The sequence below is a fragment of the Podarcis pityusensis genome (assembly GCF_964106645.2).
Source record: "Podarcis pityusensis genome assembly, chromosome: 2".
Classification (NCBI taxonomy): Eukaryota; Metazoa; Chordata; class Lepidosauria; order Squamata; family Lacertidae; genus Podarcis; species Podarcis pityusensis.
This window is the reverse complement of record NC_138029.1, coordinates 65,646,254-65,668,092: the sequence shown is the minus strand read 5'-3', so window position 1 is coordinate 65,668,092 and position 21,839 is coordinate 65,646,254. Positions and strand designations below refer to the sequence as shown.

The following is a 21,839-nucleotide window of genomic DNA, read 5'->3' as shown; positions in this document are numbered from 1 at the left end:
AAAATGGTGGAAAGAAATTTTATGGCTTTAGTAGAAATGTTATAAGGAGTTAAGGATATATGAGTATTTAGTTTTTAATGATAAAAAATATGTTAAGATATTTATAATAAGACAGAAAATAGAGAAAGACGGAAAGGGTTTGCTGAAACAATTACCGTATTTTTCGCTCTATAAGACGCACCAGACCACAAGACGCACCAAGTTTTTGGAGGAAGAAAACAAGAAAAAAAATATTCTAAATCTCAGAAGCCAGAACAGCAAGAGGGATTGCTGCGCAGTGAAAGCAGCAATCCCTCTTGCTGTTCTGGCTTCTGTGATAGCTGCACAGCCTGCATTCGCTCCATAAGACGCACACACATTTCCCCTTACTTTTTAGGAGGGAAAAAGGGAGTCTTATAGAGCAAAAAATACGGTAATAGAAGTGGAATACAAAAAGGGAGGTGAGAGGAAGTAGAGGAAACAAGGGAATGAAAAATAGAGTCTGGAAAGGGTGTGATTTATGTTTTTAAATGTTTTGTTTAGGGTTTAGGGTTAGGGTTTTGTTTAGTTTAGTTCAATGTGATTAGGTTGTGTTTTGTATTGTTATATATTGTATTGTATTGTTCTTTTTTTCCCTTTCTTTGTTCTTTCTCTTTTGTTTCTTTTCTTTTCCTTTTCTGTAATTTTTAAAAGTAATAATTATTATTTTTTTTTTTAAATGAAGATAAAAAGATTGGGATGAACGAAAAAAATCCAGATTCCAGGTAGAAATATTAGAAAACAAATCAAAACTCCTATCAAAAATGTACAGCCAACTGCTTGAATGGGACACCAAAGATGAAGAAATAAAAGAAGTAATGGTGAAATGGGCGATAGACTTTGGATACAACATAGAGTTTGATAAGTGGAAGAAACTTTGGAATAAAGTTATGAAATTCTCGGCATGTACAACACTTAGAGAGAACATGGAAAAAATGATGTACAGGTGGTACATCACACCTGTAAAATTAGAAAAAATGTACAAAACTGGAGACAAATTATGCTGGAAATGTAAGATTAAGGAAGGCAATTTTTACCACATGTGGTGGTCTTGTGAAGTAATTAGAAAGTTTTGGGAAATAATTTACAATGAATTAAAAAAAATATTTAAATATACCTTCACAAAAAAACCGAGGCCTTCCTTCTGGGGATAATTGGAGAAAAAATTAAAAAGGAAGACCAAACACTTTTCCAATATGCAACAGTGGCTGCTAGAACACTAATTGCACAAAACTGGAAGATATCAAAAATCCCAACGATAAATGAGTGGCAATCTAAATTATTTGATTATATAGAATTGGCAAAAATGACACAGAAAATAAGAAACCAAAAAGGTACAAAGTTTAATAATGAGTGGAATAAATTTATGACATATATTGAAACAGATGCAAAAAATTTAAAAATCACAGTAGGCTTGATGTAACGCCCGCGACATAAAGAGTTTTAAGAAAACAAAACTGCAGATAGAAAACCCTTTGTAACATATTCCGAAACCGAGTTGAAGGGAAGTCAATTATTGTTGTGTGATCTAGTTATTTAGTTATTGTAAGTTTAATCTGTTGGTGTTTTATGTTATGCAATGTTTCTTTTTACTTTGTTGTTTTTTTCTCTTTTTTTTGTTCTGTCTTTTCTGTTGTCTTGATGTTTGGTGTTGTATAATGAATTGAAACTAATAAAAAATTTTTTTTTTAAAAAAAGCACTGCATAAATTCTGGGTGTGCATTTACATTTGTCATTGTATGCCTGGAATGACCAGTTTTCCTCAAGGCTTAGAGTTGTTCTACTGAGTGGTCATCCTGCAGGAAAAAGGGGGATCTGTTTTCATGCTAAGCTCTAGGGAAAGAGTTGAACTTCTGTCTCTCATCCACTTAAGCCTCACATCACTATGGAACTCCCGATTTAGATTTTAGATCTAAAGAGTAGATAGTCCTCCACATGGGGTGCCCTGGGGTCATTTTACACCTCCCTCACACTCCTCCCCAAAGCCCAGCACTTACCAGGCTTTGGAAAGGAAGCAGGAAGGCACCCCCTTGGCCCCCTGTGTCCTATGCAAGGGAACCGAATGTGCTGCCCTCTGGGGTGCACTTCACAAACTGTAGTGTGTTTGGGAATAACATGCTGCTCATCAGCCACAGCTTGACCTTACTTGGCATAGACCAAGCCATAATGTCAGGAGGCCATATCAAGTCAGGATATAAGCAAATTGTGTGTAAGATCTAGTTTGTCTTATCTGGCATGTTTTGTCCCTAAAGCCTTGTAGTACAACTGCAGAGTTTCTCTTCTCTACCACTTCTAATCGTCTCCCTGTGTATCCCCCCTGCATATAACTTTTCATCAGCATTCATGTTTACACCTTTCAAAAGCTGAGATTTTTAAAAGGGATAATTCCCACCTAGCCCTCCCTTCATCCTTCCAAATCGACAATGTCTTATTTTCTCATCTACTAAACTAGCACATTTCAGAGACCTGGATGCCCTGCCAAATCACTGTGAATAAATGGGACTGTACAATGTCAATAGAGAATCTGTTCATGAAATGGGATGCAGTTGAGAAAAGATATATACCATATGCAAAGTATACATTAACGTCTCTCTAGCCCATCTCTTCTGTCAATAGAAAAATGATTGCTTTACCCTCCGACGTTTCCACATCTCAAGTCTCGAGAGGCATATATATGAATATTAAAGTGTGGTTATTGCTAATGGCCATATGGCATTTAAATGTAAGATTTCCTTTCTTTGCTGCAAATGTGTTTGATACACCTAATCTGACCACATCATGTGCACAATAGTTTTGTGTTTGTTTGCTGGCTTGTTTGTTTGTCTGTCTGTTTAAAAGCGGACTATAAAGAGGGGACAAGTGCAGCCCACAACACATTAACAATGACAGAGGTCCTGTGGCTGGAACGGGGCGATATGGGATTGGGGGGGCAACTCCCACCTCTTGCGGGGGCGCAATTAGTGCCAGCACCGTCTGCTAAGAGTTTGGGTGTAATCTTCGACACCTCCCTTTCCATGGAGGCGCAGATTGCAGCTATAACAAAGGCGCCATTTTTCCATCTCCGCCAAGCTAAGTAGTTGGCTTCTTACCTCTCTCGCCCTGACCTAGCCACTGTGATCCATGCGACGGTCACCTCCAGACTGGATTATTGTAACTTGCTCTACGTGGGGCTGCCCTTGAGACTGACCCAGAAACTCCAGCGGGTGCAGAATGCTGCAGCGAGACTCCTTACGAGGTCTTTGCTGCGAGATCACATTCACCCGGTGCTATACCAGCTGCACTGGCTCCCGGTGGAGTACAGGATCAGGTTTAAGGTGCTGGTTTTAACCTTTAAAGCCCTATACGGCCTAGGACCCTCGTACCTACGGGACCGCCTCTCCTGGTATGCCCCACAGAGAAACTTACGGTCTTCAAATAAAAACAGCTTGAAGGTCCCAGGCCACAGAGAAGTTAGGCTGGCCTCAACTAGAGCCAGGGCTTTCTCGGCTGTGGCTCCGATCTGGTGGAACACTCTGTCACAAGAGACCAGGGCCCTGCGGGACTTGACATATTTCCGCAGGGCCTGCAAGACAGAGCTGTTCCACCAGGCCTTTGACCAGGGCACAGCCTGACTCCCTCCCTCAGCAATCTTCGCGGAGCTCTGGCCCAATGGTTGCCAGTGGCTTGAATTAATTAATTTTATAATGAATGATTTTAGACTGTTGTTTATGCTGTACTTTTGTACTGTTTTATTGTTGTTAGCCGCCCTGAGCCCGGCTTCGGCTGGGGAGGGCGGGATATAAATAAAATTTATTATTATTATTATTATTATTCATGGAGTCTTTGTTCTTTGCAAATATTATTTTAGAAGATTATGGTGATAGGGCTTTTTAAAGCCAGAACTCAGTTCCGGCACCTCTCAGGTGGGTGCCATTGCCATTGTAAGAGAACAAGGGAGGTGTTCGTGGTGAGTTCTGGCACCTCTTTTTCTAGAAAAAATAGCACTGTTTGTAGGTATCTAGAACAGAATGGCTGGTTTTCTATCCAAGCATCTATTCTGTATCAGTAATGCTTCTTTCCCCCCTCCTGATAAGCTTAAAAAAATAAAACAGGATTTTGAACTATTGATCATTCTCATAAACCTTGAGGGATGCTTCCAAGTGCTCAGCTTAAAAATCCCATGGGCAACCCATCCTCTTCTCTGCCACTACGCCATCCCCCTTTTCCAAGGGAAAAAAACACACCTTACCTTGGGGAAAGGGAGGTAGCAGACAGCAGAAGTCTCCCATGTGTACAGAAGAGGCCCCCTGTGGCCTCTCCTTATTGGTAACCGATAATCAGAGTGTTTTGCTTTCCAGGAACTGGCAGGAGGCGAAGCAGATGGAAGAGCGTTTTTTTAAAAAAGGCTGGCTGGATCAGACCAAAACGTTAGGGCCTACACAGTGGCCCACCAGATGCTTATGGTAAGCAGGACCTGAATGCAATAGCTCTCCCATTCCTATTCTTGCTGAAAGTGCAACAGCAGATATCATTCATTGTGTAATTTAATAACTCTGTTGGCAGTAAGCCAAGGGGATGCATGGGATGATCTTTAGTGAGGTAACAAATGCTCCAGAAGGCTCTCTAGCTGCAGTAGAGTTTACTTGTGGGTGTTTTAGTTGAATCTCTCCCTGAGTTCGACAAGGCCTGTCAAAATCACACAGTCCCTCTGTTTCTTTCTGGTTGTCTCCTATTTTACTCTTTTGTTGATTAGAGCTTTGCCAGGATTTTCTCCCTGGACTCCTCCTGGTTTATTCAAGTGCCTCTGCTAACAGTTATCCAGGAAGTGTGATATATGATGGGAGGGGTACAAGTGGCTGCAGGAGAGGGACTGTGAGCAACATCATGGGACGAGTGTGTCTACGACTAAGGTGAAACTGCGAAGCTCCCTTATTACTTTTGCTTTTGGATGCTGCATGTTGTTTTAGTAGTCTTGTTATATTTATAGTATTAAAATGTGGTCTTTTTGTTATGTTAGTGTATTTGCTATTGTTTTGCTTTCTTACAAAATCGTTGTAAGCCACCTTCAGCATGATTTTTTTGTGTGTGGAAAACTGGATACAAAGAAAACGAACAAATGAACACAGGGGCCATTGATAAATCTTATCCACCATGAATTTGCCAAATTCCAGCTTCGACATTGCTGCAATCTCTTTGCTGAAGTGCGGTGACAATAACTGTATCAATGCCCCTAAATGAATAATGGGGTTCAAACTTGAGGATTAGAAAGCCCATGACTCCTTCAAACTGGAGTCACCCTATTTGAGTGGGAGGATTTTTTCACATTTCCAACCATCCTCTCTCAAATGATAACCCCATCTTTATCTGTAATGCTTCAGTTACTTGCCTTCAATTCTTGTAACGTTCTCATGTGGAGACTAATTGAAGCAAAGACGGAAGCAGCATATGGATTCCTCTTGAAAGACTCTTCCTACGCTCAAGCTGTTCACGGGAATTTCATCAGGGTATGGCCCACTCCATCCCTTCCCAAAACGCTGCAGACAGGAGAATGTCTTCCTGTCTGCCTAGAAATTAAAGCAAAGGGGAGCTTGGAGATGTCCTCAAATGTCTTTGCTTTCTTGTGAGGAAAAAAGATGTGAGCAGCGCTAAGATGAGTGTCACTTCAAAACATTAGGGCAAAACCTAAGGGTTAATATACAATAAAAAGTATAAGGTCTAATGACACATAATAAACAATGACAGCATAGTGTGCTCCATGGGATCACTGTGTTGAAACCTTTAGGAATAGTCACATGCAATAGGTAAAGGCTATCTTTTTTATATATAGTAGTGTTTGAGGAATTCAATTTTGTAAATTCCAGCACAAATTGGCATCCTGGACTAACACTCATATTCAAATTTAGTTATTTCCTGAATGCAGTTTCTGGCTTAAAATAAAATAAAATATCAAAACACATTTTAACATGTGTATTTTGAGAGAAAATATATTTAGAAAGGGGTTTTGTTTTTACAGGAAATGGGTGATATCCAAATAAGTACAGACTCATTAAAATTAAATAACTTTTAAGGACATTGATTCAGTGGGTCTGCTCTGAATATGACTCACACTGGATATCTCTCAATATGTTTAAAAATACATACAGTACTTAAAAATACAACTGGCTGCAAATTTTTAGTGTGATTTAAAACAACAACAGATCAATGCAGCAACTGAATGGGACATTATTGAACACCTGCAAAAATGACATGGACCATAAATAGAGCGATTCACCCATCTCCATTATTAGTTTTCAATCAGTTAATTATCACTTCCCCAAACAAGTGGAAGGCTGGGCTCCAACCAGCTGGTTAATACAAAGCAGTACAATAGTTCTTCCCAACCAAATTTCCAGGTTTGGGACGGGGGAGCTGAGTGTTGGCATATTGGCTGCTAGTGTCAGTCTCCCTATTAAGTTGGGGGGCAGAGCAACAACCACCACCGGAAACATCAGGCACAATTCCATTCCTTCTCTGAGCATTTAGTATCTCTGGACATCAGCGATGTGGAAAGGGCTAATACCGTATGTTTTGACAGATCATATCCATGTGAACAACTGGCTACTTTAAGGGACACCCAAGTTAGTAATACATGTTATGATTCACCCCTCATCATAATGGTAAAGTACCATCGTATCCTTAGTTTTGCTGCTTTATGTTATGGAGCCTGTAATGGGTGCAGGAACTGGTCAACTTCAGCCATCTTGAGCCACAATACCCCTGCCTCCATAGCTACCAGTAAAGACTAGGTGAGAAGCAAAACCAGGTCAGAAGGTGCTTCAAGACCTTCATTTGTTGTTTTCCCACCTCTGATTTAGCCTGTGGGATCAGTATGAATATATTGTCTATATGGGTTTAAGGACGCACATAAGCCCCATTCAATTTAGCATGTTGGGGACAGAATATTGTTTCCCACACATTTACATTAAAGCCCTAAATCAGGTGCATACTTGCCCTTCATCAACAACAGTTGATGATATTAGAGGTTTCTGCCCACACACTCTTGCTGCGCTTATCTGCATGTGTGGTGGCCCCTCAACAAACCAGCTTTAAACAGCTTACAGCAGAGTTTCTTCCTGGCAGCAGATGACAAGAGACTACGAGACTTGCGCAAAATACACAGTCAAGAGTTACTTTATTTCTTGGCTGGTTCATAAGCATTTTAGTTGCGACTGTATATAAAGCTAATAGAGACATGGGTGGCGCTGTGGGTTAAACCACAGAGCCTAGGACTTGCCGATCAGAAGGTCGGCGGTTCTAATCCCCGCGACGGGGTGAGCTCCCGTTGCTCGGTCCCTGCTCCTGCCAACCTAGCAGTTCGAAAGCACGTCAAAGTGCAAGTAGATAAATTGGTACCACTCCTGCGGGAAGGTAAATGGTGTTTCCGTTCGCTGCTCTGGTTCGCCAGAAGTGGCTTAGTCATGCTGGCCACATGACCCGGAAGCTGTACGCCGGCTCCCTCGGCCAATAAATGAGATGAGCGCCGCAACCCCAGAGTCGGTCATGACTGGACCTAATGGGTCAGGGGTCCCTTTACCTTTACCTTATATACAAAGCTATTTACATACATCTTTCCACTGCTGTATAAACTCACAGCATGTGGGTACTCTTTCCTCATGCAAGCAAGTGCGACCTGCAACTTCCTCTGTTTTACTTTCATCCCCAGCTGTAACCAATCAGCTTGGAATGTCACGCCTAACTATTAAAGAAAACTTCTTTAAAGCTACAAGCACCTTTTTCTGTTTCCTTGAAGAATGATTTCCTAACACATGAACCCAACACACAGAAGGACAATAGCCCACACATGTCTAGTGTTTGTTAGATTGCTGTAACCTATTACTGCATGAAACAGCTCTCCTATTAAGTAAAAAGAGCGTCAGAGGTCACATCCATTATATAACAGCAGGACTTCCTGGGAATGAATATAATTTGCCCCCACACCCACAAAGAAGTCTCATGAGACCAAACATTGGGATGAAGGTTGAAATTCAACATAGCGCTAAGTAGGGCTTGTGTACACGAAGCAAGGTCCACTCGTGCAATGAGACTTTCCCTTCCTGTGTGAACCCTCCCCCCAAACCTGTTCATGGGTTTCCCCTGACTCTCCAGAGCAGATTTAGGGGGTGGGGGGAAGAGAGGGGAAAGTCCTGTTACACAAATAGTCCTTCCATGCATGCAACAACTTAGTTGAATCCCACCCAATAGCCTTATTAATTAAAATGACACATTGGAGGAACTACAAACCAAATTAACTGAAGCCCAAAAGTATGGTAGGTTAGGATTTTTATCTAACTACAGTAGGGAAGCATCCGCTCAGACCCCTAAGCATGTGATAGCGTGGCAGGCTGTGGCTCCCCAACAAAGAATGGGGAGGAAACAACTCCCTCCTTGCTATGTGAATCTTGAGTATAAACTCAATGCACACAGACCCCAAATGCACATGTCAGGGCTGATGGGGACCCCCCAAGTTTCACTATGCAGACAACACTGGCAGATCGCTAAAGGGTATTCATAACACAACAATGCCTCAGTTTTTCTAAAGCGTCTGTCCCCAATCTGCCCAGTCTTAATGCTCCAACAGCAACTAAGACATGCCACTCCCCAGAATTCCTATTAAATTTATTCTCAGCAGTATGGAGTGGGGGGGGGGGATCCCAATGTCCAATCAAGAAATCCACCCCTCTCTGCAATTCCTACTTTCTAAGAGGGGACTAGCAACAATCCACAATGAGTATAAGGAAGGATGGAGGGAGGTCATAGCAAAATGAAGGAAGGAAAAGCTCAAGGGAGTAGGAGACTCCAATCCCTTTCCAATTTGCCATCAGCTCACACATGTTTCTCCCCTCAGCCCCCTCCGTTTGGGAGCCATTTTCTTGAGTGATCTCTGAGGAAGTAGGGAGCAGGAACAAAATGCAAGAGCAGGAACAATATTGTCACTAACAACTTGGATTCCCTACACATGCACACACAGTTTAGTGCTGAAGATTTCCCTTAACAGTCATTTGTGGCAGTTCTGTGAGACATAAAAGGCTGCGACTATCTCTGGCGCAAGGTTCCCTTTTGATGAAGGCTTTGTAAATGGGTTGTTTCTGAACTTGTTACAGGTTGCAACGTGAAAGCTTTGATGTTCTAAGACAGGGGTTTTCTCTCCATTTCCTTGGGAAGGTTTTGCATAATCAATATTCCTTGGTGTTGGCAGCCGTTTGTAGTGTAGAGGAAGGTGGCGGATTTTTCTTCTTCCCTTCTTTTTTAAGAGCTTAGGAGCCCTCGATATTTCATACTCAGACACTGTCAAAACCCAGCCCGAGCAGTGGCATTAATCATGCCTTGCAGTTCTTGACAGATGAAAACAGGTACAATTGTGTTGCATCAAGCCAAACAGGGACTCACAGGCTTGCCACATTTTCCTCTTTTGCTTGCAAACTTCCATTAGAAGGACTGATTTATCACGTCGGGGGGGGGGGGGGGGTCTAAGCCACCACACAGTGGCTTGCTTTCAGTGTGCTTGGCTGCTTCTAAAGTGTACTAGGCCATGTATACTTTAGCAGCTTGAAATGTAACAAGGTCATTTCGCCCGTGCAGCCTCTTTCGTGCCAGAAAAAAAGTTGTAATAGTTAGAAGTTATAAAAGTATACCCTCCAGCGTCGCTATGACAAAATGCTACAGAAAGAACCTTTCCCAGACCTGTTACCTGGTGGCCAAACACTGTCCACAGACACATTGAAATTACGTGAAACACCATGCAAACAGAAGCAGCTACGAACAAGAGAGGCTGAGTGGGGGTGCTAGAAATTACTCTGCTGGAGCCTCACAACACAGGGTTAGAACCCAGGAGCAGGCTGAAGGGAAGGGACCTTTTTCCTGGGCCAAACCTCTTCAAGAGGGGCCACTCACTGGTTCCCCAGAAAATTAATAATAATAATAATAATAATAATAATAATAACTTCCCCAAAAAAGAAGAAGCACACATTGACACAGCTATATATGGATGTGAGTAAGTAGAGACGCAGGTGGCGCTGTGGTCTAAACCACAGAGCCTACGGCTTGCCGATCGAAAGGTCAGCAGTTTGAATCCTCGTGATGGGGTGAGCTCCCATTGTTCAGTCCCAGTTCCTGCCTACCTAGCAGTTTGAAAGCACTTCAAAGTGCAAGTAGATAAATAGGTACCGCTCCGGCGGGAAGGTAAACGGCGTTTCCATGCGCTGCTCTGGTTCACCAGAAGCGGCTTAGTCATGCTGGCCACATGACCTGGAAGCTGTCTGCGGACAAATGCCGGCTCCCTCGGCCTACAGAGTGAGATGAGCACACAACCCCAGAGTCGTCCGCGACTGGACCTAATGGTCAGGGGTACGTTTACCTTTACCTTTAAGTAGGAAATATAGATTTGTTGCCTGGTGTTCACAACAACCTTTTTTCTACAGAAATATTTTCACAGATGATTTTTTTTGGCTAAGGATTTGTTATTTTCCTCCCAGTATTATAATCCATCACTAGAAACCCAGATTTCTTGTCTCACATTCCTGTTCTGTCAACAAAGTCAGTGGAAGCTGTCTCAGAAAGTACTGTTCCACATGGGTGTTCATCTTGGCAGGATTGATTCCTCAGGCAAAATCTAACATGCTAGGAGAGCTTCAGGAAATGATTCATTGCTATAATTTACAGATCCATCACTGCATATCGCAAGAAGTGTAGCGCAAATATGAATGCAGCATTGTAAAGGTTTTCTCAGGGCTTAAGTAAGCCAAGCGTAAAATGCTACCAGACACTTTTGGCCTGATCCAGGAAAGGATTCGACATGAAGAAAGAGGCTTTCACCGTAGATTGCATTTGTGAACTGGGTCTGTAGACCCAAAGGAGTGCTTGATGGGTAGCGTTGCCATATTTTGAAGAGCAAAAAAGAGGATGCTATGACGGCCATTCAAAGCAAATAAATGCAATTTGTCTCAAATGTTACCCCTGAAAAAGGAGGACGTGTCCTGGGAAAAGAGGACACATGGCAACCCTGTGGGGGGGGGATCCAGAAGCCAGGGGCGACATGCTTTACATGTATCTGGAATGTGCAACTAATGCAGAATGCAGTGGACCCACTGCTCACAGTAGGAGATTACTGCCGATATGTTATTCCATGACTGAGAAAACTGTAGCGATTGCCAATTTGCTATCGGGTTCAAGGTCTTAATTCTCATCTTAATTCACGAAACCCTAAACAACTTGGACCCAGAGCACCTGAATCCCTGATCCCTTATACCCACTGAGATTCCCTGATAGGGCACTTAGGGTGATTCCCCATGTGGAACTCTGACCTACCCATGGAACTCCCTACCTGTTGAGGTTCAGCAGGAACCATTCCTGCCATCTTTCTGAAAACTTCACTGTTCAGTCAGGGCACCACCATGCAATTTTCTCTTTAAACCAACCAGTATCTACTGATGTTTTATTGAAGTTTTCAATTATGTTTAATGCATATTCATAGAGTGATGTTATTGCATTTTACATGTTGTAAGCTGCCTTGTTATGTTTCATGAAGGAACAGATTATAGATTTTCAAATGAATGAAATAATATGGATAGCCACTGCTCTCAGGTCAGCATCATGTACCCAGAGGCGGAGCTAGCTGCTCCGGCACCCTGGGGCGGGGCTAGCCAGCCACAGGGGTGGGGCGACTGTCCTAGGGGGGGCGGCACAGCGATGTCACCCCCCTCAGGGATGACACCCGGGGCGGCCCACACCCACTGCATGCCCTTCCTCTGCCAGTGCATCTACAGTCATACCTCATGTTACGTTTGCTTCATGTTATGTTTTTTCAAGTTGCATCCCGCGGTGACCCGGAAGTACCGGAAAGGGTTACTTCCAGGTTTCACCACTTGTGCATGTGCAGAAGCGTTAAATCGCGTTTCGCGTATGCGCACAAGCACCAAATCGCGCCGTGCACCTGCGCAGATACGGCACTTCAAATTGAGGGCTTTTCATTTTGTGAACGGGCCTCCAGAACGGATCCCATTCGCAACCAGAGGTACCACTGTACCTGTTTTTACTCACTCATGACCCTTGTCAAAAAATAAGCTTGGACATCAGGGAGAGGGAGATCCAGTATCACCTACAGTCCCTGGGATGTCCTTTCAGGGGCTGATAGGATTGCAGCCTTGACATCTCAAGTACTATGTAATCTACATATTCCAGAAGAGTAGTGAGTTTATAAGATTGATACACATGCAGCATGGTGCTTGCTCTAAACAAAATCCCAATAAGTTGGATAAGACTTATTTAGTCCCTAGTAAGTGTTCTTAGGCAGTTTAAAGCACACTTACCTTTCAGTGCATGTCACTAAGGACCAAACTACTATTTTGTTTGTTTGTTTGCTGCTATCGTATAGCTGGTTTCATGGGCTCATCTTCGATCTGTTCTGTTGTGTCCATGGACATGCCATTATCTACTAGCCTAATTCCACTTCTGGAAAAAAATATTTGACATCTGAATGATCAAATAATCCGGCCGCTATTCCATTGAAAGCTAGGTGGGAAATGCGGAACCAACACTCACAGATTTTTGTGGGCATGCATGAAAATAACCCCACATCTAATGCATTTCAATTATTAAAAACTTAATTAAAAACTTCAAAATAGTTGGGGGAAATGATTTGCCCTACATCCAGGGGATATTTTCTGAATAAAATTAATTCAAATGGAATGCAATCTTTATGGAGACTGCCCTTGAAAGTCTTTGAGAACAGGATTGATCAGTCAATCTTCTAAATGCCAAAAATTCATTATACCTACGCTCTTGCATAGGTAAGGTCTTCAAATAGGTCTCTGAGCACATTTTGAGTTATTGCTTTAACTAGGACTGGACCTTTTTATCATTATTTTTAGTTTGTTCCTGGCCTGTTGCTAGAGCAGAGAGTGGCGGCAGTTTATTTTGTGATATTCTGAGCTCACTTCAGAAAGATCAGGATACAAAATGTAAGAAATAAATAAATCACTTATCCAATTATAAAGAGCTTGGGTCCCTGCTGAGGTAGATCAGAATCTTAATAAAAAATGGGCAAGGCCTAGAAATTCTATTTGCTTGTGAAAAGATGGATCTAAACATAGGACACTTGTGTGACCTAAAATGAAAGGCCTGTGGCCAGTCCACTGCTATTAATAGCATTTTCTATTTACAGTAGAATAAATGAAACATGGGACTTGAAAGGGGCCCATTTGATTCAATTGTAATTTGTTTCAAAACAAATGCAGAATGGCTGGGAAAGGTAAGTACAAGAGTTTTACTGAGGACTCTCATTGATAATCCCTTTGTTCCTCATTTGTACCATTTAGGAATAGAGAAGCTTACCTGTTTTCAGCAAGGGCAAAGCAGACTTCTGTGGCCGCTCCTGGTCACTGCCATGCCCTCCACTCTAAACACCCCAGATGCTGCTATTAAGGGGGTGCTTTGGATGCCAGCAGAGCTTCCATTTTTAAAGCTTTTTAAAGCTTCCTTTCCCCCAGAAATGGTTGGTTTGATATGATCTGCAGCATATGCCATACCTTGCCATGTATAAGACAAGGTTTTTTAATTTAAAAATTATGTTAAAAATCAGGGCTCGTCTTATACACTGATAATGCATAGGGGGAACATTGGGTTGGTTGCTACTGCGAGCCAGAGATTGTCAGCGGCTATTGGGCGTGTTATTGGTGGCTGCGGCAAGCCCTGGTGTTGATTTGTTGTCGCTGTGGCATTTGGGTGGGTGACTGGCGGCTTCTGCCGGCGAGGGGACAAACGATAGGTGGCTTTTGAAACGCGTATGAGTGGCAGTGTAGGTCAGGCGGGTGAGCAATTTTTTGCAACCCCCCCCCCCAAAAAGCTCGCAACTCTGGGAAATCCTCCTGCCCCCCGAAAGGCTGAGCAACTCTGGGAAATCTCCCCCCATTTTGTTAATTTGGAGTCCCTAAAAATAGGAGGCGTCTTATACACGAGGGCGAGTTATACACAAAAAAATACGGTATGTGTGTATGTTCTGCAGCTCCTGTCACTAACAAATAGTGGGAAGAAATGGAAAAACAGTAAACTAATGAAAGAAAATAGATGTTCATAACCAAATGAATGCAATTGCAAATAATGAGAATTGGACAAATAAGAGACATAATAATGAAAAAGAAAAGAATAGTGAACTGATTATTTTTTCTTGGACATCCCTATTTCAGAAAACTAGATATTCTCTCTGTTTCTTATATTTCCCCTCTGTTTGGGAAAATAAAGATTCTTAGCAAGTGAAGGAAGATTCTCTAGAAACAGAGGGCTAGAGAAATTGCATAAACATTCCAGATAAATGCACTGTCAAGATTTTTCTTTTTTAAAAAAGAAAAACAATTGTATGCTCAATTCAAACAGCAACTTGAAGAGTACAATAAGTCAACTGCCATTTGACATTTGGAGTCTGGCATATTAGCACTGTTTCTACATGTATATTAGGAATTAGTTTTTGGAAAGCAAATAGCATCTCACTAGTTAGTTCCTGCGCCTGGGGGAGAAAAACCTACAAATTTTAAGGAAAACCTCTGCAGAAAGAACAAAAGAAAACTCACAGAAGCTGCTTGAAGGATGCTAATTTGTTCCAATTTCTCGTACACTGAGAAGGACTTTTCTTAACACCTTCCAACCTGGTGTGACTTTCTTCTTGATATTGCAAGAAGATAATATACAAACATGAAATAAAATATAGAATGTGACAAAAAAGGAAGCTGGTAATTTCTCCAGATCATAAAATGGCAAGGCAAGAATATATAATCCATGAGGTAGAGCTTCACTGAAGATCTCATGGGTTTTCAATTGGGACATGGGGATTGATTTTTTGGTGGCACAATTAAAATGGGCTTCAACAAACAGGATATACAAAGCTTTTATAGTTGGGTGCATCATGGGTTCAGCTAACCAGTCTACATGAGGGATTGGAAGGTTATTTATTCATACATACATACATACATGTATTCTCTTTACAGTCTACCTTTCTTCCAATAAGCTCCATGCAACATACCTTGCCCTTCCTCCAACTTTTTTCCTCACCCTACTCTATCAGGTATGTTAGGCTGAAAGAAGTTGGCAGAATGGGGATCTGAACCCGAGTCTCCCCCAGACCTAGCTCAGCAATCTGACTGCTGCACCACTTTGCTGCCTTGAACAGCCAGTGCCTAGATATGTATGACCTTATTCCTGTGAACTGACATGGTCTTCAAAACATGCATTGTTGTATTAATGCCTGATCTTTTATCCACAGGAGAAAAATGCCAGTGGGCTCCACTCCACTTCCTCACCCGAGCTAAAAATCGATAGTATAAAGTTTCCAGGAGTGTGTGTATACAAAATTCAAGTTTGTGAAAATGACTCAAGATGGCCAAATATTAGTCAGGGATGTTTCTAAAGCCACATGGGTACCTCAGGTTAAGAACTTAATTTGTTCTGGAGGCCCGTTCTTAACCTGAAACTGTTCTTAACCTGAGGTACCACTTTAGCTGGTGGGGCCTCCCACTGCTGCCACGCTGCTGCCGCACGATTTCTGTTCTCATCCTGAAGCAAAGTTCTTAACCTGAGGTACTATTTCTGGGTTAGCAGAGTCTGTAACCTGAAGCATCTGTAACCCAAGGTACCACTGTACTTGCAACAGGCTTAATATGTTCCTTCAGCCTCGATCCCATCAGGATAGAAGTACTGATCAACATTACAGGTCTGAGGTAAGGATTATTGAGAAAATGTATCTGAACACTCTGAGGCCAGAGCTGCATGTGACATTTACACTTGGAGTTGCGCAAATATTTTGTTTTTGTTTTAACCCAAACACTGTATATAGCAGCTGCTGGGGCCCCCAGTCAGGATCTCCTTTTGCAACATGGTGTCTGCACTGGGGGTCCTGATGAAAATCCACCTCAAAGCTCTCTTTGACAGGGGAGGGAAGCTCTTACTAGCATGAACTGAACCACATCCCCCATGTACTAAATAGCTGTTTTGGGGCAGTTTTTGTTGGGATTGCAACATGGGATGAAAAGGTTGGCTAGGCCTTTGTACCCTCAAATAATATAAGAATGTTGATCTAAATGTGCAGTGGTGGTTGTGAGAGCCTACATCTAGAGGCAAAGAAACTGAACCGAGGATCCCCAGCAGGCTTCTAAATGTTTGAACAAACTTCTTCTACATACTGAAACAGCATTTGTGTGGCCATTTATGGAGTATAAGTAAGCTGTGCAAATGAGCTAAGAATTTTTGCTACGTGGTCACAAAATAGCCTGCATGTTGCAGCTGCTTAAACATCAGTTTGCATCTATGTATAATAGAAGGAACTGTATGTGTGTGGCAGGGCGGATGAGTTTTCGCAGTCAACTGCAGCAGCATCTGTTCCAATGGTATATGGGACCTCACAATGGCCCTGAGGCAAGTTCTCATATCTGTTTCACAGCATGTCAACTCTGACAACATTGTTGGAGACACTTGCCAAGCCCTGGAAGTATGCTTGGCACCACACAGATGATATATTCAGGACAGTGTTCATGAAATAGAGGCAAAATGCCCACTGAACAGAAGAAGTATATTCACTATGGGCCAGAACTATACAAAATATAGTTTCCTAAACTGTATTATTGGGCTTTACACCAGTTTCAGGAGGTCTACTGAGAAGCTTTCCCCTCTCTGAAATTGGTGACACTCTGAGTGGCCACAAATGTTAGGACAAGGCCATTCTTTCTAAGATCCTAAAAAGGATTTTTTCCCCATTATGACAATATATTTCTCACAAATATTATTCCACAGAAGAAGAAAACCCTCTTTATTGGCATAAAGATGGTCTCCAAGCCTTCTATCATTCCTATAAACAGGGTCTAGTTATTCACTCCCAATGTTACTGCTTTGAAACTGTTAGTGTCATGAAATGGTGTCGATCGTATGACTTCATAGCATAGACAATACTTTCCTATTTTTCCTTTTAGCTCTGTATGAGCATGAGCAGGTTTGCTTGTACAGGCGTACTTCTGGAATTGTCTGGGATGTAGCACCTTCTCTACATGTCAATTGCTTTTAGATGTTTCATGTATGGAAAAGGCCATTGGGCCTATATGGTTGGCCCCACTCTAACATTGTGCAGCTGCCCTGGCTCTGCCCCTGGTGTTCATATGCAATATAGGGGAAAGGAAAAGCCAATACAGTGGTACCTCGGGTTACTTATGCTTCAGGTTACATACGCTTCAGGTTACACACTCCACTAAGCCAGAAATAGTGCTTCAGGTTAAGAACTTTGCTTCAGGGTGAGAACAGAAATCATGCTCCAGTGGCGCGGCAGCAGCAGGAGGCCCCATTAGCTAAAGTGGTGCTTCAGGTTAAGAACAGTTTCAGGTTATCAGGTTAAGTACGGACGTCCGGAACGAATTAACTACTTAACCCGAGGTACCACTGTATAGGTTTCCATTGGAGCTGGAACACCAGTTGTACAGTATTCTAGGTCTTGAAAACCTGAAGTTAATGAATTTAGACTTCCCCTCTTCAGATGTCCATAGTCCCACACCTAATCGTGGATGGGACCAAGGAAACAGTGCAATATTGAAGGCTGCTGCTAGACCTTTCAATGTGCGGACCTCCTTAATATGTGTATCTACCATAGCACATGAGGGGACTTGGGTCACTGGCAGTTCCAGAGATGGCAAAATAATAAAGCATGTTTTAACAAGGGTTTCTGGTTTCCCTCCTTAAAAGGGGAGTCACTGATACGAGAAGTCAGAGAAGATGAGAGAAAGGGGTGAGCTGTAAAAATACTGTTTCTACTCATCAATACATAGAGCAGCCAGCAATTTTAGGTTAGCTGAAGGAAAAAGGTCAGGAGAGAACGTTCCTTCTTTAGTGATTCACAGGGAGAGACCAGAGAAGTCACAATATGGTGGAAAATCAAGGAGAAATACTTGTTTTTAAATAAGGAAAACTTATTAAATTAAGCTTTTTTATGAAGCAGAATTACTGGGCAGCTAAGGGCAGATCTGCCACAAGATCACAGAGAGATTTGCTTGTTTTTCAGAGTGAATGTTTTCCCATATACAATTCCATGAATCCATTCAGCTTCCATTCCTCCCTTTGCAGGAGCATACCCCTGGTACCGGTATTTGCCAGATTTTTTTTTCTTTTTTACTAAAGGCATTGAGTGACTATGCAGCCCATACTCTGTTTTGTTTGCCATGGACAACATCACTGTCTTTTCCTTTGGGATGTTCACCTCCATCTCCTGCAATCACACCTCTCATCTTCAGAACATGAAAATATGTGTTGCTATATGTATTCCATGAAGCCAGACGAGATTGCTTTGCCGATTGCTTCAAACTACTGCAGGAATTACTCCACAGGAGGTAGGAGGCAACTGTTGAGGAGGAATTTAAGAAATTCCTCTCAAGAACTCCTCCCTGATTTCTATGACAACCGTTTATGTCTTGGGGAGGTAAGTGAGAGTGAATGAAGAAAAAATATGCCCTGGAATAACCCTCATTCCCCTCTGATGCAATGCCTGCACACGATGATCCACAGCTATGTTTTAGCACACATTTGAGTACTGAGAAAAGAAGTATAAATAAGGAGAGAAATATATTTAATACTAAAGGAAGAGGATAGATACCAGAGGGGAATGTCAAAAATAAAAAGTAATTTTCCCAGTCAACTCGCAACTCCCGGAAATTCTCATATGTAAAGAAGCTGGAAAGCTGCTAAAAAGCTCTTACTGTCCTTCACATAAAGAACTTCCCTCACTCTGCATATCTCTGCCTTTCCATATGCGGAGTAAACCGCACTGCTATATCAAAGGTGCTGTAATCCCTCTCCCCATATCATAGGCATGGTAATCCTTCTCAGACTGTCACAGGTGCAATAATCCTTCCCTCTCAGTGACAGGCATTGTAATGCCTCTTGCTGCATGACATGCACATACAAAAGATCCCCATTTACTGTGTCAGCCATCTCAGTGTGTTTCATGCAGCAGCCCTAAATGTGTCACAGTAATGCTTTCCCTCTGCTTTCAGATACGGCCGGCTTTCCCTCCACAGCGACAAACAACCACACTCTTGGTTAAGAATACGCATATCAGTCTCTCTTTCCAAAGATCAGTTCTGACATACCGAGAACTGGATTTACGGGCATGTGACAAAGGCGACTGCCTAGGGTGCCAGACTCAGGGAGTGCAGAGCTCGGGAGGAGCCTGTCATGGACCATGTACTCAAGGATCCACCCAGCAGCTGAAACAAACAGTACAAACTGTTCACATAGCATGATTAAGTACAGATTTGCAGATTCCCGTTTGCAAATATCTCTTCTTAAACAACAGGGATCAATCATGCATCAAAATGCAATAAAAAGTAAGGTTTTCGACAAATGGAGCAGGTGTCATTTGGTCTAGGACTATCCTCACATATACTCTTTTTGACTTTTTCAAAGGGGCAGAGAAGAAGCAGAGTATTACAAGACCAGTGTTTATGAGCAGAGGCATAAGAAAGGGGGTGCAGGGGGTGCAGACTGCCCCGGGTGTCATCGCTGAGGGGGGTGACATTCAGCGCGCTGCCTGTCCGCAACTCCCAAGCCTACTCCGAGCTGTTGGGGGAAGGGGGGAGCTGTGCCACTTTGCCTTCAGTTCGGAGGAGACTTAGGAGTCGCGGGCGAGCGGCTCGCCCGGGGATGACATTTGGCGTGCCACCTGCCCACGACTCCCAAGCCTACCCCAAGCCATCAATGTGTGTGTGGGGGGGGGGTTTGACAATTCCCCCCCCCCATACCGGGTACCACCTGACCTTGCTGCACCTCTGTGCTTCCATATACTTAGCTGCAACTCACTATGAACATATTGTGTTGCTACCTTCCAGCTGTGGAGTTTGGGAAAACAGTTCTCTATATAGGTTCTGAGGCAAATCACATTGTGCTTACGTGGGCGTGAAGCCATTATATATAATATTAGCATAGGTGAAGAAACTGGAATAGATGACTAAGAGAACAAGGAACATTAGACAGCAGAAAACAATATCAGCAGAAGGCCTCAAGGGATGCAACATCAGCAAATGACTCAACTGGCAAACAACAGACTTCTATGCCCAGGGGTCAGAAACCACTTTATAAGCTAAACAGAGCTGAATGCATTCTTGATGTCCTGCAGCCCAGACACTGTGTGAGCAGCCACAGTAGTAGCAAGCTAATGAAATCTGTAAACAATAGGTCTCTGCTTGGTGCCATGCTCAGCTTTCCAGAAATACTTTACAAACTCAGGGAAACAATTTGAAATCTTCGGGGAGATGAGAGAGTTAGAAATGTTTTATTGGTCTACATACTCTCCCACAGTAATGTTTCTTTTCAAGCAGAACAAGTCATTGGAAAGAGAGATGATGCCTATTTTCGCTTTTTTAAAAATATAATCTTTTCCTGAGATTTGCATGAGAATTGGCAGAGTGGGGACAACTGAACTCTTTTTCATGACTGGGTACCGCTTTGTGCTGCATTCCTGGTCCTGCCACACAAAACTATGTATTTCTCTTATAGTATTAGTGTGGGCATATATCCTGACACTTCTGACCAGATTACAGCAAAATGTTTATGTAGTGCTGTGCCAAAACCCATTCTCTAACATCTCAGAAGTTTCCTTCACAAGCAAAAGAGGCTTCTGTTTTTCTTCCTCTTTCACAGCATGCTTCAGGCTTTCTTTTGATTTTTGTTATTCAAGTAGGTGTGGACTGAGCGTGCTCTATTATTGTGAGGTGGCCATAGCCATGTGTGCGCTTCCTTCCATTAAACATTTCTCCAGGGCTCTGCAGCCTCCCAAGCTGCCTGCAGTTCCTTATCTCAAAAAGACCCATAGGAAGAACAACCTCTTTCCCTAGGTTTTAATTGATGTGTATTAAGCTTGGGAGGTGGCTACTGAGTATCTGAGACCAATACAGTCAGTGGTTTTAAGGGATGCATTTTTCACCTTAAAAAAAACCCCAAACCCTTCTCTTCACTGATTTCTTTAAAAGTAAGACTTGTCTGAAAAAATGAACAGAGGCCAATAGATGGCATCCCTACCTAATGTACTTACAGAAAAGTCCAACCAAGACATCATGGGGCTTTCAGGAAGCACAGACACCCAGGTAGGCTGCAGAACACATACGCTGAAGAGATGATTTGAGGAATGAAAGAAAAGACACTCACAAACACTTCTTCGCCATCCAGAAAGTAAGCTAAGCATATCAAGATCTGGCATCCATACTATGATAACGTTTCATAATTTTTTCTCCCCTTTGATAATTTTTGAATGAAAGTTCTTTCTCATTAACTGATTGAGAATGGTTGAAAAATGCAAGATAAATTTTTGGCAGAACACTAATAAGTGCCTTTAAGGTAGCTCAGAAGCTTCATTTGGTAAAGAATTCAACTCAGAATTTTGGCAGGTGCAGCCTAGTTCATCCGTATTGTCCTAGCATTAAAAGGATTTCACTGACTGCCTGTTCACTATCTGGTTCAATTTGAGTGCCTGAATCTTACCTTTAAAGCCATAAATCACTTTGAAGGGGCTCCAACACTTACATTATTGAAGCGTGTTAATAGATTGTAACGTTTTAACTGAGCAAGTTTTGGTGTGCATTAAAATTTATCTGTTGTTTCCTTTGTGTTTCTTTATAACTGTTTTATGCTGTATGCCATTCTGAAATCTGGTCTGATGAAAAGTGGGATAAATATATTATAGGGCAATCAAGTGGGATAAAAATATTGTAGAGCAATCTGGTGATTTCATTCAGATGCCCAAAGTAGGTCTAAACCACCAACACCTCACCCAACCTAGAATGAACAGT

General features: G+C 42.4%; 1 protein-coding gene and 1 long non-coding RNA gene across 8 annotated transcripts in view; one reads left to right on the top strand and one right to left on the bottom strand.

Moving 5' to 3' along the window:
* Window positions 1–19,375, top strand: part of LOC308467751 — a 37,034-nt gene extending 17,659 nt beyond the window's left edge. The window contains exons 3-4 of the long non-coding RNA XR_013981280.1: window positions 4,356–4,460; window positions 18,178–19,375. This is a non-coding gene — a long non-coding RNA (uncharacterized lncRNA). The remainder of the gene's footprint in view (window positions 1–4,355; window positions 4,461–18,177) is intronic.
* GRIA1 (glutamate ionotropic receptor AMPA type subunit 1) overlaps window positions 1–21,839 on the bottom strand; it is a 198,688-nt gene that overhangs the window by 104,240 nt on the left and 72,609 nt on the right. The window lies entirely within an intron of this gene.